Below are 15,235 nucleotides of genomic sequence, written 5' to 3' on the forward strand. Positions count from 1 at the left end.
TAAAAGAATTTAATCTATTCAGTCTTGAACAAAGAAGACTACGTGGCGACCTAATTCAAGCATTCAAAATTCTAAAAGGTATTGACAGTGTTGACCCAAGGGACTTTTTCGACCTGAAAAAAAGAAACAAGGACCAGGGGTCACAAATGGAGATTAGACAAAGGGGCATTCAGAACAGAAAATAGGAGGCGCTTTTTTTACACAGAGAATCGTGAGGGTCTGGAATCAACTCCCCAGTAATGTTGTTGAAGTCGACACCCTGGGATCCTTCAAGAAGCTGCTTGATGAGATTCTGGGATCAATAAGCTACTAACAACCAAACGAGCAAGATGGGCCGAATGGCCTCCTCTCGTTTGTAAACTCTCTTATGTTCTTACTTTCATAGGTTTTAATAAACCTTTTGTATTGGTGTAATGAGTGTCTTCATAAAGATTTGTAACCGCATACACGCTTGTTTCAATTACTGTTCAATTTTGAGTACTCAAACCTAATGCCAGACAATGTTATTCTACATATGCTCCACAAAAATGACCACAAGTTAACACTAGAAACGCTGGGGTTATACTCCTGCCTAAAACAACCACCAGCAGTCATCCAGACGGTTACATTTTAAACAACATCAATATTAAAATGAAAGCCAATCTATCAGATGCAACTCAAAAGTTTTATTCAAGCGCATCATATCAAACACCAGGACAGCCGAAACGCTGTATTTAAGTTAACAATTAAACACAAAATGGTTTATTTTCTGACTTACCACATTATAAAGCACTAAAATAAAAAAATACATATATAATACAATAAACATTTCAAAAGAAGCTACTGTGTAAACAGGTATATGTACATGCAAAACTGTAAAAACAAAAGTAGTTTTTAATTTAAGCCCAAGAACCCCGTGTTTTCTCTCGCTTGTGTCACTCGGTGCAGCACAGAATCCAGGTTGAGCGGCAGCACTCTGCTGCTTTGCAGTTTTCTGCTGAAGCACTGTGGCTTCAAGATGAAATCTCTCCTCCTGATATTTTCCCCCAGTATTGTAGGTTATATTCAAAGTAAAAAAGTAAGTCAAAATTACAGCTTTGGCGCTAGGTGGGCGCACTTATAACTAACTTATTTTCAAAATCCAGCCTTTCAAAAGTCATAAACGGACTGCCACTTAACTTTCAGAAACACTGAGTAATTTAAATTTGAAAACCTCAAGCCATCAAAATGACTTCCGTGTCTAGTGTTGAGGTGGTATAGGTGAATAAAATACAGCAACGACCCCTGGTCTTGAGGCTCAAAGCAGGAGACGGAGACGGGATTCAGGCGCTAACAAAACGTTTTTATTAATTAAGCAGGGTCTGTGTTTGGGTCAGGGCCGCACCACAAAACCAATGCATCCTTCCTCCTGTCTCTATCCTAATAACTCGCTCTATCCAACATACGCACACACACAGAGAAGAGACCACTACCAGGTCTCTAGATTACATGGTCAGCCCCCAAAAGCGGCTCACATCCAGGCAACTACCGAAACTAGCAGTGTAGTCCCTCCCAGGAACAATGCACAGGCACAGGGCCAGACGAAACAAAACAAACACCACAAAATAGGAGTCTGAACTGAGCGGTTTGCTACGATACATTGAACTTACATTCATGAAGAGATTTATTACATTACTTTTTATTTATTTATTTTTTTAAAGAAGAGTGCTCAAGTACTCTAAGCCAACCCTAATTACTGTACTCGTGATTGGGGGGCATTTTGAATGCCAGGTTACTGTGTGGCGGTTTATAGCGTCCATCGCTTACTGCGGGTGGATCGCGTTAACACAAACGCGCCCGTTCAAAGCGGTGGCGACTGTATATTTATACATTTCAGAATAAAACCAGAAAAAAACTGAAGCCACGTTTCCTGTAGCACAGTTCAACAACACCTTTAACTGATTTACTGATCTAGCTACTGAATAAAAAGGCAACCGTTCAAACAAACAAGGAACACCATATGAAGCTCGCAAAGTATTATTATTCTTATTATTATTAACCTTATTATTCTTTTATGAAAAGTACTGCACGTGATATACTATATTTTAAAAAAGATTGTAGCACAATTATTAATACATAAAATATTAATGGAATATTCTATTACTTATTATTTTCAGTATTATATTATTATAGCGATAAATAATAATTTGTCGGACCTGGGGCACTTCGTAATATACAATGTGTTTAAAACAGCAGTCGCTGTATTAAAATTAAAACTACACCCGTTACATTTCTTCATTTCATTTTAAAATACTCCCAAGTTGATTTTTTTCTTTTTCATGCGATCTTTCAATCCGCTCTATCAACTGCATATACGCAGTGATAAACACTGAGCAGCTTCTCCAACTTCTGGACATAATGAAAAGTGTGTCACCAATTCCACACACACAACACTTGCAAAATACCTCAAACAGAAACATGCTGAGTTCAGTGCAGTCATCAGCTGCTTAGATTAACCATTCAGCAGAGTGAGGCAACAAACAAGCGAGTCCAGACATGAAGTCACTGTTTCAGTATCACGTTAGTGTCCGAGCAGGTTGCTGTGTTTTAAGCAGTTGAATATGACAGCAAACAACTCGCTCCTGAAGCGGCTTCAGCAATTGGATTTGGCTCCAAAGGCAACAGCTGCGTCTGGAGCCCGGATTTGTAATTTTGTTTTAATGAAACAGATTATAACGACTAAACAGGAAACAAAAGCACAACAGGTCGTGACGCTTATTTGACCAGAAAAGCGTTGCTGCAAACACTTGCACAGGCAAGTGAGACAACTGTGTGATGTTAATGTTTCATGCTCAGTTTCTGTGTGGTGAAGACACTGTCGATACCCAGCCCTATGGAAACACTGCTGTGTGAAAGTTTAGCTGACAGTTACTTTAATGCGCTCATTCCCGGCTTCAGTCTGCACGCATAGAGACAGACACAGACAGCAGCATGAGAAAGCAATGTGTGATTTGAGAATATTTTCAAGCACTGTAAAACTCTTAACCTGTGAAAGCGCGTTGATGGAGACGTCATTACGCAGCTTCTCCGAGCGCTTTTACGCGGCACTGTAGCTGGGTTACCAATTCAGCAAAAACAGGACTTGCTCCAATTCAACCCAAATAAGTCACAATAATACCCAGCGCTCCCCCTCCTTTCCAGGGTGCAAGCTTCACTACAGTACAGAGCCGAGAAACAACATTAAAACTGACAGGGCAACTTATTCAACACACCCGCACTTCAAACAGAGACTAGTGTAAGTGCTCTCACGGAGCAGGATGGAGGCGAGTCATGAACACACAGGCAGCTTGCTTTGTTTGTTTGCTTGTTTGTTTGTTTGTTTGTTTGTTTGTTTGTTTATGAGGGTGTGATGCCCTCGAACGCAAACGGTCCCTGGAGCCGTTACTTGCTTTTAAATTGTTGACATGTTTGGTATTAATTGACCAGAATTGATTTTTTAAGTTTCATTTATTTATTTATTTATTTTTCCAGGGGTATTGATCATCTCTGTGTGTGTACAAATATTATTTTCGTACACGGAAGAAAATGACCATCTTCTTAAAATATTTGTGTTTGAAGCAAACTGTTTTCAGTACAACTAATCAAAAGTAAGTACCGGTTAACAAATGGAATACAATAAACTTATATTTAAAGATTTACTCGTTAATTCAGCCACGCCACCCTCTTCTCTACATACAGCGAGGGATGGAAGCGAAAAAACCCGCCCCTCCTCGCCTGCTATTGGCTGCGAGGTCATGCTGAACAGTGAGGTCCTCCGGTGATTGGACGCGCGTTGTGGCTCTCCATCTCACAGAGATCAACTCTGTGAAAGTTTAACATTTAATCCAAGACGCTTTTTTACAGCCGAGTACCGTTCAAGGTATAAATAATAATAAAGTAATACAAAAATGACTACAAAAGATTTAGAAGGGAGTAGTTTTTTGAGATACTGTAAATACAGTATAATCGAAAAACTACTCACTTCTAAATCTTTTGTAGTCCTTTTTGGATTACTTTAGTATAAATGCATGTTAATTTGGATTAATATGTTGTTTTTTTTCTGACTTTATGTGAACACATTTGCCCGTTTTCCCATTGGAAACAGTGATATTTTGAAATATCACTGTCCTGGTCACAAAAGCAAAGTTTGTGGGGGAATAATAGCCATTTGCTATGCTTTTGAGGCATAAGCAATTAGGAAATAACACTTACTACCCAGGAACACAAATTGTGTTGCATAGTGCAATTGTTTTGCCCTCAGCCCTTTTAGCAGAGCTGGGGGACGAGGGGAATGCAATGGATAACGTGTCACGTGTCTCTCTTTTTTATTAGCGTTTGCTCTCTTCTTGATGCTACGGTAACCGACGGGAGGCTGATCCCCCATTGGCCCGGAGAGCCCCAGCGCGTCCAATCACAGGAGGAAGCCTCTTTTCAGAGGGACGTGGCAGCCAATAGCAGGCGAGTGGGAGGGCCGGTTTGGTGTCCGCGCCTCACAATGTTTTTGCTGGAAGGAGAGAGAGGACGGCGCTGCTGAATTAACGAGTACGTTTTTAAATATTGCTTTTTTTAATTCCATTTATTAATCGGTACGGAGACCTACCTTTGATTAGCTGTACTCAAAACACATTTATTTCATGTAAACTATTTTAAAAGTGTCCTTATTTATGTGTTTGATAATAATAGCATCACACACACACACAGGCCCACCGAGAGAGTAGAGGGCCCCTGAAAATATAAAATAATAATAATAATAATAATATAATAATAATAATACAATCCCTGTCAGTTAATACCGAACATTTCAACATTTTTAAAAACAAGTAACGGCTCCAGCCCTCAGCGCTGCACGAGACCGTTCGCGAGCATCACCCCGTCGTAAACAAACAAACAAACAAACAAACAAACAAACAAACAAACAAACAAACAAACAAAGCAAGCTGCCTGTGTGTTCATGACTCGCCTCCATCCTGCTCCGTGAGAGCACTTACACTAGTCTCTGTTTGAAGTGCGGGTGTGTTGAATAAGTTGCTCTGTCAGTTTTAATGTTGTTTCTCGGCTCTGTACTGTAGTGAAGCTTGCACCCTGGAAAGGAGGGGGAGCGCTGGGTATTATTGTGACTTATTTGGGTTGAATTCAAATATATATATTACAGTAACATTAACCCAAACCAACCAGCACCTTCAAATATATACATAATCCAGTACATAACCCAAACCAACCAGCACCTTCAAATATATACATAATCCAGTACATAACCCAAACCAACCAGCACCTTCAAATATATACATAATCCAGTACATAACCCAAACCAACCAGCACCTTCAAATATATACATAATCCAGTACATAACCCAAACCAACCAGCACCTTCAAATATATACATAATCCAGTACATAACCCAAACCAACCAGCACCTTCAAATATATACATAATCCAGTACATAACCCAAACCAACCAGCACCTTCAAATATATACATAATCCAGTACATAACCCAAACCAACCAGCACCTTCAAATATATACATAATCCAGTACATAACCCAAACCAACCAGCACCTTCAAATATATACATAATCAGTACATAACCCAAACCAACCAGCACCTTCAAATATATACATAATCCAGTACATAACCCAAACCAACCAGCACCTTCAAATATATACATAATCCAGTACATAACCCAAACCAACCAGCACCTTCAAATATATACATAATCCAGTACATAACCCAAACCAACCAGCACCTTCAAATATATACATAATTCTGGTCTGCTCGGGTTTTCAGATGACGTCCCAAATTCCGGGCTGCTTTGAATTTTCAAATTCAGCCCATTTTTTGGGATATTCTGCTCGGCTGACAGCTGAGTTTCTAAGACATGCAGCACAATTTACCATAAACTGGATCGTGAATTAATTTAAGAGTAGCCCTTAGTACACGAGTCAAAGTTAATGTATTTTTTTACTCTCCCCAGAAAACCTTTTTTTTTTTTTTTTAAATGAGGGAACTACATTGCACTGAAATAGATACGTGAAAATTCATTAAATCAGTCGTTTTCCTTTATTAAAGAATAAGATTAAAACACATTTTTGAGAAGGAACATGGTATTTCAAAAAAAAAGGACATCTCATTTCCTTATGTAATGGCCATCAGGATATTGTAGCGTTTCGGGTTCTTTTTGGGACAGAAATGAGACTGCAGCCGTGAGTAGATGAAGGCTGTTTTATTTTGACAATAATTAAATAATCACAAAATAAAATCATAAAGTGAGAAAAGGGGACTGGGAGTTGAAAATGATCATAAATGATTGATTGTAGTTTTTATTTTACCTGACCCTTCCCAGTATTTTTCCTGCACCCCCAAATACTGGACCCCCCCCCCAGGGTGGTGTCACAAGAGTCGCGTGTGTTGTTCAAGGGTTGAACTTACCTGGGATGTCCATGTGCTGCAGAGGAGTCCACATCAATGATCTGTTGCTGTTGCTTCAAGGTGCCTGTTTACCTGGGAAGAAACCAGACTGCCAGAGCCGTGCTGCCGATATCCTGCTGACAATCCCTGAAGTGAGTTTCTTATTCCTTTACTCTTCAGTCCTCGTTCAGCTTCACACCTCTGTTTTTGATTGTGTGTTTCTGGTCGTATCAGTTTATTTAATATTGAACACAAGTCTGATCTGAGTGTGGAGTGATCTGTGTTTCTGTCATTGCATGTAGAGACCTTTCAGATTCATGCTTTAGTTTCAAGAAGCTTTCCATGATGCTGACAGGCAGAACTGTTTAAACAGATCTAATGTGGGGTTTGCATGGGAATGGAAGTTTCAACACTTTATATTCATGTTTATTGCGTACTTGCCTGGTTAGTTCTGTGGGTGCTTACAAGCACCAATAAGAATACATGCAAATCTGTCACTAAAAAGAACCTTCATTGTAAAATCTGTCAAACTTTTCAACAATAACCTTTGTCTTGTGTGAAAGAAATGCTGTCATTTTTTAAGCAGTATTCCTGAGGCTCTTATGCTTGAGTGGTTAAATGTGTGGGAGCTTTTTATACATGTTTGAATATTTCTCTGTTTAGAGCTGTCTTTGTTTCTGTGATATTTGGTCAGTCTCTCCTTCCTGCTTGTTGTACAAAATCTCTGTTATCTCACTCTGTGCAGCACATTTGTGACCATGGTAATGAATGGAGTCTGGAGTTGGCAAGTTCATAGAGTCTAGAAAGGGATTGTAACAGATTGTATTTCATGTTTTTTTTTTTTTTTTTTTAAAGAAATAGTTCAGAAGACAATAATGGATTATTCCTGTGAAAGAGAAGATTATAAAATGGAGCCTGTCCATATTAAAGAGGAGAGTCCTGTACTAGAGTCAGTCCATATTGAAGAGGAGAGTCCTGTACTAGAATCAGTCCATATTAAAGAGGAGAGTCCTGTACTAGAATCAGTCCATATTAAAGAGGAGAGTCCTGTACTAGAATCAGTCCATATTAAACAGGAGAGTCCTGTACTAGAATCAGTCCATATTAAAGAGGAGAGTCCTGTACTAGAATCAGTCCATATTAAAGAGGAGAGTCCTGTACTAGAATCAGTCCATATTAAAGAGGAGAGTCCTGTACTAGAATCAGTCCATATTAAAGAGGAGAGTCCTGTACTAGAATCAGTCCATATTAAAGAGGAGAGTCCTTTACTAGAATCAGTCCATATTAAAGAGGAGAGTCCTCTACTAGACCCTGTCCATGTTAAAGAGGAGGGTAACCATTTTAAAACAAGCAGCTTGCAGGGCTCTCTGTCGAGTACAGAATGTAGAAAGAGTTTCAGACATTTACAAAACCTGAAACTTCACCAGCGAATCCACACAGGAGAGAAACAACATGTCTGTTCTGACTGTGGAAAGAGTTTCAGGAGATTAGGATTTCTGAAAGAACACCAGCGAATTCACACAGGAGAGAAGCCACATGCCTGTGCTGACTGTGGGAAGAGTTTTAACCAGTCAAGCCACTTAAAAATGCATCAGCGAATTCACACAGGAGAGAAACCACATGTCTGTGATGACTGTGGGAAGAGTTTCAGGAGATTAGGATCTCTGAAAGAACACCAGCGAATTCACACTGGAGAGAAGCCACATGCCTGTGCTGACTGTGGGAAGAGTTTCAACCAGCCAAGCCACTTAAAAATGCATCAGCAAATCCACACAGGAGAGAAACCACATGTGTGTTCTGACTGTGGGAAGAGTTTCAGGAGATTAGGATCTCTGAAAGAACACCAACGAATTCACACAGGAGAGAAGCCACATGTCTGTGTTGACTGTGGGAAGAGTTTCATCCAGTCAAGCAACTTGAAAAAACACCAGCGAATACACACAGGAGAGAAACCACATGTCTGTGCTTACTGTGGAAAGAGTTTCAGCATGTCAGGCAATTTGAAAATGCACGAGCGAATCCACACAGGAGAGAAACCAAATGTGTGCGCTGACTGTGGGAGAGGTTTCAGGACATTAGGAAATCTTAAAAACCACCAGCGAATTCACAGTGGAGAGAAACCAAACGACTGTGCTGACAGTGGGAGGAGTTTCAGTCACACAAGAACTTTGAAAAACCACCAGTTAATTCACATGGGAGAGAATCCACATCACTGATATGACTGTGGGAAGAGTTTCAGATGGATATACAAACTGAAACTTCACCAGCAAATTCACACTGTAGAGAGGCCATATCTGTCCTGACTAGTGATTATTAATATAATCAATTAATTTATCAATTATTACTTCAATTAATGAGTTATTTGGATAAATACCAACATATCAATCAATAGCAAGTTGAACCATTTTTAACATCCTAAACTTGAGTCCTAAAAGAGTCACATGGTGATTTAGTTTCGCTATTCACAAACAGTGTAAAAACAAAAATATATTTGAACATTTTTTATTGGTATTTAATCGTAATATTGATTCTATTATTGTATTTGTTATTTATCGCGTCCAGACCAGTGTTTAAATACGTAACCTTTACAGTAAAAAAAAAAAAAGCTTTAATATCTATCTTGTGTTTACATATTTGCAGCATAACTCCATTATTATTTGTAATTATATTGAAATGGTGGTTGTTTTGACACGTATTGATAAAGTTTGTTAATATACTTTTATAAGGAGGGGGGTAAAATTTGCCCTGACAGCAGCAGACTGAATTTTTTTTACAAACTGAACGCAGGAGTCACACATGGAATACGGTGTTCTTGCATGGTTGAAGGGAGAGTGTGTGTGTGTGTCTGGGGTGTCTTTGTCTGTTTTCTGGTGTAAAATATAGGAGAAAATTGGCACATGAAATAAAACAAAAAAAGAAAGACGTGGGGAGTCTAGCCCGAGTTGACAGTCTGTATATCATACATAGATGATAAAAAATATTCACGGAGAACAGCTTTGAAATAATTGTTACAACACATACACCAGTTACTTCACACAGGAGAGAAACCACATCGCTGCTCTCACTGTGGGAAGTGTTTACTGCTTCCGGTTCTCTTAAAAAAAAAAAAAATAATAATAATGTAAATCATGCTGTAAAATTCTGTTTTTCACCTTTCTGGTCAGTTGGAGAGAGAAATTTCATTTTCCCTGCAACATCTGACCCTGCTTTAGTACAAAACTCACGCTACATTCCGGTTTTCATTGTGGTGACCTCTTAAATTACCGTGCCTGCTTCAAAATCTCCATCTCACTCAGTGCAGCACAATTGTGAACATGGTAGTAAGTGGAGTCTGGAGTTGGTAAGGCAAGTACATAACATTTAACAAAGGGATTGTAACAGATTGCATTTTATGTTTTTTAGGAAATTTGTTCAGAAGACAAAACTGGATTATTCTTGTGAAAGAGAAGATTCAACAATGGAGCCTGTCCATATTAAAGAGGAGAGTCCTCTACTAGAATCAGTCCATATTAAAGAGGAGAGTCCTGTACTAGAATCAGTCCATATTAAAGAGGAGAGTCCTCTACTAGAATCAGTCCATATTAAAGAGGAGAGTCCTGTACTAGAATCAGTCCATATTGAAGAGGAGAGTCCTGTACTAGAATCAGTCCATATTAAAGAGGAGAGTCCTATACTGGAATCAGTCCATTTTAAAACAAGCAGCTTGCAGGGCTGTCTGTCCTGTACAGTATGTGGGAAGAGTTTCAGTAATTTAAAAAACCTGAGACGTCACCAGCGAATCCACACTGGAGAGAAACTACATGTCTGTGCTGACTGTGGGAACAGTTTCAGTGAGTCAAGCAACTTGAAAAGACACCAGTTAATCCACACAGGAGAGAAACCGTATCTGTGTAGTAAATGTGGGAAAAGTTTCATTCAGTTAGCACATCTTAAAAAGCACCAGTTAATTCACACAGGAGAGAAGCCACATCACTGTGCTGACTGTGGGAAGAGTTTCAGTCAGTCAGGCCATTTGAAGAAACACCAGCGAATTCACACTGGAGAGAAACCATATGTCTGTGCCGACTGTGGGAAGAGTTTCAGTCAGTTACATAACCTGAAATTTCACCAGCGAATTCACACTGGAGAGAAACCATATGTCTGTGCCGACTGTGGGAAGAGTTTCAGACATTTACAGAACTTGAAACTTCACCAGAGAATCCACACTGGAGAGAAACCGTATGTCTGTGCCGACTGTGGGAAGAGTTTCAATCAGTCAAGAACCTTGAGACACCACCAGTTAATTCACACAGGAGAGAATCCACATCACTGCAATGGCTGTGGGAAGAGTTTCAAATGGATATGCAGCTTGAAAAGGCACCAGCGATGCCACACAGCAGATGAACCTCATCACTGCACTCACTGTGGGAAGACTTGTACTTCTTCCAGTTCTCTTAAAAGACACAAATGCAAGTTGTGAGCTTAGAATGCGAGTGCGTTCATTCACGGCACGCATTCTCTTTAAACAGCAGCTCTATATTAAAAAAAAAAAAAAACCTTGAGAGCACTGATTAATGCAATAGATGTTCTGAATTAGTTACATTATAAAGTACATTTCTATTATGCAAGAAGGCCTGACAGGGGTGTACGCATTTGTTGAATATACAGATGCCTCGGGGCGTTGTGTGATACGAGGCGAATCCGAGTGCCTCCAGCCCCTGGGAAGTCTGTATACTCAACGTATACGGTGTGGGAGGAATTTGAGGTTGTAATTGAATGTACTTTGTAAAATGACATTTCAAATCTTAAACTATGAGACTGAAGATGCTGCGATGCTAATTAAGTGTGGCTTCCCCCGCCCTTCTCCCATATCATTCGAGATCTACTTCAAAGTATTAGCTATCAGCAACAGAGGGTTGTAAAGACGAGTGTGGTGTGTGTGCTGACTTGCCAGTCTGGTCTAAACAAACATAGCTGACTTTCACCTGTTGATTAAGAATGTCTGTCTGAAAGCCAGTATACAATTTTGTTCCCTTAAAGCAGGGGTCTCCAATCCTGGTCCTGGAGGACTGGTGTCCCTCCTGGTTTTTGTTCCAACTGTACTCCAAATTACTTATTTGGACCAATTAAGTGCTTATTAGAAGCTTAGTTAGTCCAGTTAATTAATTTAGTGTAGAATTTTACAAAAACCAGGAGGGACACTGGCCCTCCAGGACCAGGATTGGAGATCCCTGCTATAAAAGGTTAAAAATAGCGACACCTGGTGGATACGAGGTGCCATGACTTTCAACTGATTCGCTTTCTTAATCAAACTCTAATTACTAAATGACGTTGCTTCTGTTTAAAATAAATATCGATAATAAATAAAAATAATATATATATATATATATATATATATATTTTATTCATACTTATGGTGGTTCATATTTGTTAACTAACATTTTGTGTTCAAAGCAAAGCAAACCACTTTGTTTAATCTCCTGATTAATTTAATTACCGTTTGAATGGCGCAGGACTGCCGGTGTTAACTGCTAGCTTGTTATCTTCAGACGGTTCATCAACAGTTTTCTGCCATTTAGACCAAAACAAATAGCAATTTTCAATTTATTTTTCCCTTTCCCCTACCGCTGTCTGGCCATAGTTCACTTCTCTCAGTGTTGTGTCACGTCGTGCGTCCTTTTGGACTGTAAAGTGTAAAAGCTGTGTGCGTTGTCCAATCAGAAGAGTTCAAGGTTGAGCCTCTCATGAACGACAGTAAGTAGCCCAATCACAAACAGAAATTTGAAATGCGTGCTTTGACAGACAGCAAGCATGTCACTGGTCAGTTGTGAGTGGCGGTTCACGTTTACTAATTGAAAGCGGTACTGACTGAAGTGTATTGAGGCCACCAAAAAAAAAAAAATGTTTTCAGCACTTTTTTTTTTCCTGTAACACAATGGCTAAGCCACTGTCTGGCAGAAATCTGGGGGGGGGGGGGGGGGGGGGCACGTGACCAGGCCTGACCCCACACGTCACCTCTGATATCAGTACTAGTAAGGCAGATACATTGCTAATAAATATGATTCAATATTGAAACTGTTTTAATTATTAAAGAAGAGTGGTTTGTTGGCCATTCTTAAATTCCTTCGAAAGAGTGGGGTGTGAACATAAGTTTGGCAATGTTGGGGTTAAATCTATTCCTTGCCAACTTTCACAGGTGTGGCCATTCCCTAAGTAACTGGGTGCTGACTGGGGCATGGCCAAATGTATATAAAGGGAGAGAAAATCCCTTTGTTTGGAGCAGCGCAGAAGGAATGGCAAGCACATGAAAGCACTGTGCAGCTGTCTGACAGTTGACATTTTCTTTTACTTTGGCCCCCTGTGCAGTGCTTGTTCCTGGTTTTATTCTCTTCTGTTAATAAACGTGCGCATTAGCGCGTCCATGTGGCTTTCCAGCCTCTGACTCTCATCTCTGACGCTATCCTGCTTCAAACAAGAGATAAACAAGAGAGGAGCATGTCCCATTGGGATGAAACTCCATAAAGACCTTGTCTGACAGAGTTTATTAATAATCTCATAATCTGGGGGGTGGGTTGAGGCTGTGTGTAGAACTGTCTGGTAGAGGACCCTCTTGCACTGTGATTGGCTGATCCCAAACAATGCACACCTTCAATATTCTTCTTCTTCTGCAAAACAAGTGAGAGAGTTTGACTGAAACACACAGACAGACACTCCGGGTCGATTGCAGCGTACCAAAGTTAGTCCTCTTGATGCATCTAACTAGCGGATTAAGCAGCTTTAGTACGCTGGTTTAGATTAAAATTAGTCCATTTGTTAATCCCGATCAGAGCGCACCAGAAGATAATCGCCACAGGTGGATCATCCGCTAAATCGGACTAAACAGGATCCTGATTGCAACGTACCAAATCGGATGAGAGATGATCCTGTTCAGGTGGACTGGCAAACACTGATGCGGCAGCAATGGTCATTCAAAATGATCTAGACAGCATTCAGAACTGGGCAGACACATGGCAAATGACATTTAAAATGGAGAAAAGTGTAAGGTACTGCACGCAGGCAATAAAAATGTGCATTATAAATATCATATGGGAGATGTTGAAATTGAAGAAGGAATCTATGAAAAAGACCTAGGAGTTTTTGTTGACTCAGAAATTTTCATCTAGACAGTGTGGGGAAGCTATAAAAAAAGGCCAACAAGATGCTCGGATATATTGTGTTGAATTTAAATCAAGGGAAGTAATGTTAAAACTGTACAATGCATTAGTAAGACCTCATCTTGAATATTGTGTTCAGTTCTGGACACCTTGCTGCAAAAAGGATATTGCTGCTCTAGAAAGAGTGCAAAGAAGAGCGACCAGAATTATCCTGGGTTTAAAAGGCATGTCATATGCAGACAGGCTAAAAGATGAATCTATTCAGTCTTGAACAAAGAAGATCCTTCAAGAAGCTGCTTGTTGAGATTCTGGGATCAATAAGCTACTAACAACCAAACACGCAGGATGGACCGAATGGCCTCCTCTCATTTCTAAACCACCTTATGTTCTTATAAGACTATCTTAGTACACTTGCTCAGTTTGCACAGCACACTTTAACACAAAGACAGCTCCGTTATTCTCTGAAATGACATCTAAAAACTAAAGAAGTGAAAAGTGAAGCCTTTTGAACATTTGGTTCAGTAAGGTTCGCTAGCCGAGTCACAGAACTATCCTTAACAAAACTGACCATCGCACTATGTAATGATATAATGCACCTTAATATACTGTTGATACACTCTATTAAGCAATTCTTCATTTTCTTAGGTAGACAGAGTGAATCTAGTAGTTTAAATGCTATAGCAATGTGGCACCCTTTTCATTTTTGTCTAATTTATTATGGTTGAGGGACAAAGTGTTCTGAAGAGACTGGTTTTGTAGTTTTCACTAAAATATTGTAAACATTTTAATAAAGTGCTTCACACTAAGATACTGTGTGTTTAAATAATAAAAAAGCAGACATGCTTGATGTATTTAATTTAACCTGAAATGTCAGCGTAATGTGAACTAAATAGAACAACAAATTTAGAACTTAACGTTCAGTGTCAGGCAGCAGTAGGCTACCGGAAAGCAAAAACGCAAGTGTGCGGAACATCCATTAGGATGCTGTGACGTCGAGTGGTGAAAGAAACAGGCTTGTAACCAGGAGGTCCCTGGTTCAAATCCCAGCTCAGCCACTGACTCCCTGTGTGTGACCCCGAGCGAGTCACTGAACCTCCTTGTGCTGCGTCTTTGGGGGGAGACGTTGTTGTAAGCGACTCTGCAGCTGATGCACAGCTCACACACCCTAGTGTCTTGTAAAGCACTTTGTGATGGTGGTCCACTATGAAAGGCGCTATATAAAGATTATTATAAAAGGACATGTAGTCTGCTACAATTGTATTATGACTATAGGTGTACTTTTACTAATCACGTGTAATGTGCTAAAAATGCTTTTATCATTTTATCATTATGTTTATTTTTTGCTTTTTTTCATTCCTAGTTCAGTATCCTCACTATAGTTTGTTTTAATCACATGCTAGTAATGGCAATGTGCACGGAAATGCCACAGTTTGTCTTTACAGTTTAACTTGTGGATTTCAATCCGCATTTGTAATGCTTATTATGGGTTAGTCCTCATTATCATTCTAACTTGTTCCACTCGTTCAGGTCAGCTAAACCAGTTTCCAGGATTAGCTGGTTTTTTTCTCTGCAATCAGAACTAACTTAATACAGATCTGCAGGATTTGCTAGACTGCATTTTAGTCCACTTGATGCGGACTGTGTCACTGGTACGCTGCCTGCAATCGACCCTCACTCTCACTCTGAAACACGAACTACAACG

General features: G+C 39.7%; 1 long non-coding RNA gene across 1 annotated transcript; it reads left to right on the top strand.

Annotated features, from left to right (window-relative positions):
• Positions 1-4,461: 4,461 nt before the first annotated feature.
• On the top strand, positions 4,462-7,396 carry LOC121306021. Its single transcript, XR_005948141.1, has 3 exons — positions 4,462-4,539; positions 6,482-6,552; positions 7,256-7,396. It is a non-coding gene; the product is annotated as an uncharacterized LOC121306021 (long non-coding RNA).
• Positions 7,397-15,235: the final 7,839 nt, after the last annotated feature.

This window comes from Polyodon spathula, chromosome 45 (genome assembly GCF_017654505.1).
Source record: "Polyodon spathula isolate WHYD16114869_AA chromosome 45, ASM1765450v1, whole genome shotgun sequence".
Classification (NCBI taxonomy): domain Eukaryota; kingdom Metazoa; phylum Chordata; class Actinopteri; order Acipenseriformes; family Polyodontidae; genus Polyodon; species Polyodon spathula.